The sequence below is a fragment of the Cetorhinus maximus genome, unplaced genomic scaffold (genome assembly GCF_964194155.1).
Source record: "Cetorhinus maximus unplaced genomic scaffold, sCetMax3.hap1.1 HAP1_SCAFFOLD_1356, whole genome shotgun sequence".
In the NCBI taxonomy this organism is placed as follows: domain Eukaryota; kingdom Metazoa; phylum Chordata; class Chondrichthyes; order Lamniformes; family Cetorhinidae; genus Cetorhinus; species Cetorhinus maximus.
In genome coordinates, this window is record NW_027597297.1 from 4,270 (window position 1) to 12,184 (window position 7,915).

Sequence of the window (7,915 nt, forward strand, 5' to 3'; positions counted from 1 at the left end):
TTCCAGCGAACATAAAAGGGAATTTCAAGGTCTTCTATCAACATGTATATAAAAAGAAAGGTTGGTAAAAGAAAGGGTAGGGCGGATTAGGGACAACAAACGGGACTTGCACGTGGAGGCTGGAGAAATAGTGGAGGTATTGAACAAGTAACGTCTGTCTTTACAAAGGAAGACGATGCTACCCAGGCCGAGGTGAGAGAGGAGGTAACTGGTACAGTAGAAGAATTTACAATTGATAGGAAGGTGGTGTTGGAAAGGCTATCTTTACTTAAAACAGATAAGGTACCAGGACCGGATGAGATGCATCCGAGTCTTCCAGTCTTCCTTAGACACCGGCGAGGTGCCAGAGGACTGGAGAATTGTGAATGTTACACCCTTGTTCAAAAAGGGTTGCAAGGATAAAGCTGGCAACTACAGACCAGTCAGTTTGACCTCAGTGGTAGGGAAACTTCTGGAAACTATAGTACCGGATAAAATCAATAATCACCTAGACAAGTGCAGGATAATTAAGGAAAGTCAGCATGGCTTCATCAAGGGAAAATCATGTTGAACTAACTTGGAGTTTTGCGGAGGTAACAGAGAAGGCTGATGAAGGAAATGCTGTTGATGTGGTGTATATGGATTTTCAAAAGGCATTTGAGACAGTGCCACACAACAGACTTGTGAGCAAAATTCTAGCTCCTGGAATAAAAGGGAAAGTAGGCACTTGGATAAGAAATTGGTTGAGTGACAGGAAACAGTAGTGATAAATGGTTGTTTTCCAGATTGGAGGAAGGTTTGTAGTGGGGTTCCTCAGGGGTCAGTTGTGGGGCCCTTGCTCTTTCTGATATATATTAATGCTCTAGACTGTGGTTTGCAGGGCACGACTTCAACATTTGCAGTTGATACAAAGATTCAAAATGTTGTCAACTGTGATGAGCATAGTCTTGAACTTCAAAAGGACATCGACGTTGAAGATGCAGAAAATTTGGATTTATTTTAAAGTACTAGCCAGGACCAGCAGCTAAGGCACCAAAGCATACACAAACAGTCGCAGCCTTACATGAAAGCTATAAACTTGTACAAAGGGCTCAGCTGTAAATTTGCAGTTAGGAAATGGGAGACACACGGGCGGGGACACGGGATAACTCAATCAAGAGATGGGGAAGCCCATTTCGCACCGTCTGATAGCAATCTTCAAAAGGACAATGCCCAGTCCCTGCACTGCAATTACTGTACAAGAACACAATTATCAGCCCACCGGGGGGGTCATTGTGCTGTGGCCTTTGTCTAACGAATACCATTAAGTTGTAACTGATAGTAAAAGATATATAAACTGTGCTCATTTCAACCTCGGTGGAGAAGCGCCCGAATTTCCCAGCATTTTCTCCCTGCATGTGTAATAAAGGAACCACTTGAATATTGCATCTGGACTCCGAGTGTTGAAATTTTGTCCCAGAGTATTCCTCGGACCTTTCAATTGGTGCTGCGAGCAGGGCCCGAAGGATGCAGGACACCGACGGGGAAATGGGATGAGTCAGTGTGAATTCATTTTTATTCATACTAAATCCGACTCCGTCCCGATCCAGGAACCGTCAGGCGCCCCACGTATCAGAAACCTGGGCTCCAGGCAATAGTTCAAGGGGTGGTAAGGGTGGGGTAGTTCGCTTGTCTTATAGATTGTTATAATTACATCCGGTATTAGCCGCAAGTAACGAGTTCGGTCAGAAAGGACCCAGGGTAAGAACCATACCGCTGACAACAACTATACCCCGACCGTCTTACCCAGAGATGGCCAGTGGTGACAAACTCGAGTGGGGACCAGAGGGATCCTTGACACAGCATTGAGCTGACAAAAATAAGAAATCGATAGGCAAAATGATAAAGAACAATTGGAACCCATTTGACTCACCCGCTGATCAGAGAAAATGGTGGGATAATCAGAAAAAAGACAAAGATGATGAAGCCTGGATCCTAATGTTAAGACAACACGTAGAGTTAAGTAAGAAAGTAAATCGAATGTTGGCCAACAAATCCCAAAATGAAGAGCTGGTCCAGGCAAAAAATCTCATGTCAGTTTCGGCAGCTTTACCACAGCCACCAGTAGCTGCACAATACGCAGATAATGTAGATTGGAACGGGCTGGTGGAACAAGCAGCAGGATATGAGGAACAACGGGAAGCGGGTTGGGAATCACCACCCCCGTAACCCGTGGCCCCAATTAAGATAGAGCATGTGCCCCTGGTGCCCGGACAACCAGGCAGACCAGGCACAGCAGCAAGCTGATTTCCGAGCCTTTAGAGCAGAAATGGCACAAGACTTAGGGCAAGCCCCAGTTAATTGGAATACAGTGACTGGAGTAAAACAAGAAAAGGGCGAGAGTGCCCATGAATATGGCAATCGGAGGTTTGAGGCATATTGTAACTACAGGGTTGTAGGTGCTGCGCTGAACCGAGACGATGTACAGATTATGCAATTGTACAAGGATGGCCTTAGCCTGGCCCACCAGGCAATCCTAAACACCAGGCCTGGGCCCACCAGGCGATCCTAAACACCGGGCCCACCAGGCGATCCTAGACACCGGGCCCACCAGGCGATCCTAGACACCGGGCCCGGGCTAGTAGACAAGAACACATATGATCGAGGAAGATGGGCCACCGGGGTAGATAACCACATAGGGAAAACTAAGATAAAGGTGTCGGCAGTGAGGTTACAGACCCCACTGAAATGGTGGCCACTGCAGCAGCCGTTCCTAAACCCGAGGTGTGCTTTAATTGTAAAAACCCGAACATAAAATATTTACAGTGTTAGATGTAGCCAATGGATTTTGGTCGATACCACTGGACCAGGAATCCCAAGATAAATTCGCTTTCACAGTGGGAGGGAGACGGTGAACATGGGCGAGGCTCCCACAGGGATTCCACAACAGCCCCAACATCTTCCATCGGGTCACGAGTGAGAAGCTGAGTCCGTGCGACGTAGAGTCTAACAACAGTACAATCTTATAATATGCAGATGATATCCTAATAGCGTCAGAATCGGAAAGGGGCCACATCGGAGCTCTCCTCTGATAGTCATAAGGACACTGAAAAATGCTGGATTTAAGATAAACCCCTTTATGAGTTGCTGACCGGGAGGGCGATGCGCTTGCCAGAGGGCAGAGCCACCGGAAGTGAGGATATGGGACCCATCAGAGATAAAATTAAAAATGATATTAAGCAATTGGATGGACAGCTAAAGGAATTACAACAGGAAGTGAAGGACCAACAGGCTATCAGGGATTTAGAAGAGAGGACAAAAGGGGGACCCCCGTCACCACCGGCTGAGGTCGGAGACATGGTGTTTGTTCAAATCACCCCTAGCCAACCAGGTTTTGCCCCAAAATGGACTGGACCGTACGGAATTATTCACGTGCCTGCGCCGATATGAAGGGAAAAGCTAGGTGGAAACACTGGTCGCAACTGAAAAGGTATGATGTAAGTAAGAAAGACTAAATTACCAGGCAGCGGGGGGAAAACGGGCAACGAGCAGTCCGTACTGTGTAGGCCAAGTGGTTTAGGATTCATTCCCGATCTGGAGGACCGGCCATCTGAAAGACAAAAGGGGGAATCCTCAACTACGGGGAGGGTCACCGTGGGCTGTGCACAAGGAGGGACGTAAAGGAGAAAGCTACAGTGTGTGAGAGATTTTTCGCAATTTACCTTCACACCCCAGGAGAACAACAACTGGGGTCACTGTCCCGGGGAGGAAGACTTGGGAATGACAGATACCTGGCATTGGATCTTGAGGGCCAAACACGGAGAGTTGACTGCAACGGCGGACCCCCGGACCGACACCACCCTGCTATCACAGGACACGACGACACCACAGAGACTATCTTGCCCAGACATGACCCCTGGGCCACAGAATGGACTGGTACTGTATACGGACGGTGAACTCTTGTATGATAATGTTAAACATGAAATTGTACAGGTAATTGTGAACCTGGCAGGTATGCGACTGCCAGAGTATTGCAGAAACCAAGCGCCCCTACGAAAACTGTACAAATTACTGAGTAAGGCTGTGATTAATCAGGCGGCCGACGCCACGGGAGCCACTAGATTCAGGGCACCACCAGAAGAGAGAGTTAGTTAACAATGTACTGACAAGGGTGAACACAGGGACTTCCCTGGTAAACTCTCTCGACATTCAAGGAATCAACTCCGAGGTCACGAATCTTAAAGGGATCATGAGGCAGCTTGCTCATAAGAGTAGCGAGGGGTGGTGAAACGGCAGCGGCCCTAGGGGGCAAGAGTGTGGCATCTGTATTGGAAAGCGTACACGTTATAGAGACCCATGCTAAAGCCACCAGCCAATTAACAGAAAGGGAGGAACGACAAGAGGACAGCACCCAAAAAAGCCAGCTTACGGCCGGTGGATGATCGGGCAATTAAGACACAATCTGGGCCAGATCCAAAGTGGGGAGGTACCGGGCTGGATCAACAGTGCCCGGTTGTGGGGGATGGACAAGAACCCAGGCGTCATCGACGCATGTACATTGAAAGGAGTGACCAGGGTGTATGCGGTGATTCAGAAGTGCACCTCAAACCAAATGAACGTGATAGGTATGGGCAATCCCCTCAGTCACAGCAGACACGGGCCCACACCCTCAGTACCAAGTGGAGAACATTGGGTTAATCTGAGACAATGACTCCCTCCGGTACTACCCCATAGATATGCATGCCATATGCAAGAATGAGGGCATACACGGGGAATCACTGAGCGGGTGCAGGAGGAAAGGTAGCCTCACAATTAGCTCCCATCCAGTTGGAACGGGGGGGGGTGCTGGACAAATGCGGGTACAACCGAACGGAGGGTTGTATATTAGAAATTACCCACAGAGAAAACCATCACACCCGCTCAGGATACAAGGGAACCCCGGCTCCCAGTTACTATCAGACACGCGTGAATGATGTACGTCCAACAAAGGGGTCAGGTCTCAGTCAACCCCTCCGACACACTCCACCATGCCCTGGAACACTATGACGAACCTAAGCAGGCCCCAATTCCCAACCTTCCCGAAAGTCTGACAAAGTTGAAAGGTGTCTTACGAAAGGTGAGGAATCAGCATTACGTGTTACAGGCGGTGTTTAAAAGGCTAATCAATGATATGGAAGAGCACTTGAGAGATCCGACATGGTGGGAGCAAGTGTGGGAATGGGGGCTGAATGCGGACATACACCCCTGGATAAGAATAAGCTCTCATATACTCGTCGCAGTGCAGCTAGTGTTAGCATTGTTTAACTCTAATTCTTTCAATGTCTTCTCCAGACAATCCAAAAAGTACCAGGAGACCATGAGTGGCGTACTGAGAGGCTGCGAGGAGACATTTGCGTTACATTATGGGACCAGCAACACTCACACACACACAGATTACACAATCCACACTGACATCACTAAAAATCACAGACGGAATCTCAGTAACAATCCACATGCTTTGCACAGTCTTGTGTTGGGGGTTTAGTGTTTGATATTTCGAACTGCAGTGACATTCCCGACAAGATGAGTTAAAGTTTTAACCTTAACCAGAAAATGGCTGAAACATTGTTTTCCTGGGATGAACACGTCAAAGGACAGGAAGAATCAGAAAGTTGTCCTGCCCTGGGATTAACATATCAATGGACAGGCCTCCTGGGGAGCAGATTGAGAGACATCCCAACATGCCAGGGGTGGAGTCTGCAAACTGCTCGTTCAGGATATACCTGGCTAGGAACCCAATCCGAAAACCGCCTCCAGAGTGCGGAGCTAGTCCCCACTCTGGTTTAATGTGCGTGTGTGTTCCCTCTGTCTCAATCTGCTTTATAACTCTTTGACTTGTTTGTATTTGGATGTTGCTGAGTTGTAACTGAGAGTGAATCATTGGCTCTTGCGTTATTTTGTTTGAAAATGTTCTTTGCTCTCTGTTTTAATGGAATTAATTTTCTCCCCCACCCCTCAAAGAATTTTTATTTTGAAACCTGCAATCTGAAGATCCAGACTGGGACAAGGACTCTTCTTCTTCAGGAGTTTCCTGAGACCTTCTCCAAGGCCGTGCCCCATGGGCCCACGTGAGTTTGTGTCCGTTTCTTACCCTGAGATTTAATTTCCTCTCCGGGACCCTGGTTTTCGGTGGCTCCGGTTAACCAGTTCCTGTTGGACTGCGGGCCTGGAGTTTCAAAAAGAAAATCCTGGGGTTAAAGTAGCCCGGCCTTGCAATCCAAAACTTACATGTTAGCCTCCAGTGTGTGAGGAACAGGAGCCCCACAAGAGGAAATGAAAAGTCCTAAAGTGAAGCTGCCTAAAATCTTGTTATAATTCAGGGACAATGCGTGTATTTTGGGCTGTGCGATCATTCTGACGGTTAAACGGGATTCCCGGTGGTCATTTTACTGAGGGTTTAGATTTCTATCTGCCTTTCTCCAGTTTTCTTTCTGTTTATTTCTTCGCTTTGCGCTATTTAAGCCTTCAAGGAATAATCACAGGTGAATTGATGGACCCACAGCAGGGGAAGTGAGCTGCAGAAGGGGCAGGGAAAGACTTTACACATGAGGAGAGGGGGCAGGAGTTTCAGAAGGTAGGAGTGACAGAGGGGGCTGATCAAGGGGGAGGGAGGCTGCTGTTCGTTTCGGAGGGGGATAATTAGAATGAACATGGGGACAGGGTGCTTGTTCATGTTTGAAATAGTGAGGGGTCGCTGCTACATGTTTAAAATGGTGAATGCATATGAGTTAATAGCTGATATGAGTTTGTATTTATACAGACGTCCAGAGAGATAGGGGGTGGGGCGGTGCTGGGAGTGCGGGGACTGTTGTGATGGTGGGTTGGGTGTTAGATGGGGGTTGTTTGAGAGAGATTTTTGAGTGGGCAAACGCGGGGTTAAAAATGGCGCGAGTAATTTGGCGGCCACGAAACAAACGGTCTGGCGAAAATGATGCATAGATGGAATAATTGTCGGCTGATAATGACAGGGAGGAAAAGAATGGGGGTTGGATAATACTTGCGAGGAGGAAAGAAAAAGCTAAATAACCAGTCCAGTATAGATTTTGAAGAGCACACATTGGGGGTTATATATTTCTTTTTTCAGAAAAGGTTGCTGACAGGAAATAGAAGAGAAAATGAAAGATATGATGAAATCTATTTTTTGAATTGTGAATCGGGGAGAGCGCGAACGCAGTCCCCCACTACCACAAATTTTACAGTCGAGTATCCCGCATTTGGGGACATCGCAGGCATCAGCACACCCGAAGTGCAATGGGCTAGCATCGTCCTGGGAGAACCTTTTTTTTTTGCAAAAATATACTTTATTCATAAAATATCTTCAACCACATTCCAAACCATTTCAAAAACACCATTACAAGGGTACAATCCGGTTCAACTTTAACAAAATGTATCACCAGGTGCATCAGTACAAACAATATTACAATCATTTACAGGCTTTCACTTTGATCTGTACAGCCTGAGGGGCTCTAAACAGTTCCCAGTCTCTCGGTGCGCCGTGGTAGAAAGGTCTTAGACAGCGGCCCTTCCCCATTGCGCTTTTGCAGCAGCTGCCCCAAGCTTTAGTGCGTCCCTCAGCACGTAGTCCTCGGCCTTGGAATGTGCCAGTCCGCAACACTCGGTCGGGGACAACTCTTTGCGCTGGAAGACCAACAAGTTTCGGGCAGACCAAAGCGCGTCTTTCACCGAGTTGATGATCCTCCAGCTGCAGTTGATGTTTGTCTCGGTGTGTGTCGCTGGGAACAGCCCGTAGAGCACAGAGTCCTGTGTCACAGAACTGCTCGGGATGAACCTCGACAGCAACCACTGCATCTCTCTCCAGATCTTCTTTGCAAAGGCACAAACTACAAGGATGTGAACAATGGTCTCATACCGACCACAGCCACCTCGAGGGCAACATGCCAAGGGGGTGAGACTCCTG

The 7,915-nt window shown here is 47.8% G+C and overlaps 1 non-coding gene across 1 annotated transcript; it reads right to left on the reverse strand.

Moving 5' to 3' along the window:
- Positions 1-7,150: 7,150 nt before the first annotated feature.
- Positions 7,151-7,313, reverse strand: LOC144676103 (U1 spliceosomal RNA). Its single transcript, XR_013575246.1, has one exon. It is a non-coding gene; the product is annotated as a U1 spliceosomal RNA (small nuclear RNA).
- Between the last annotated feature and the right edge of the window lie 602 nt (positions 7,314-7,915).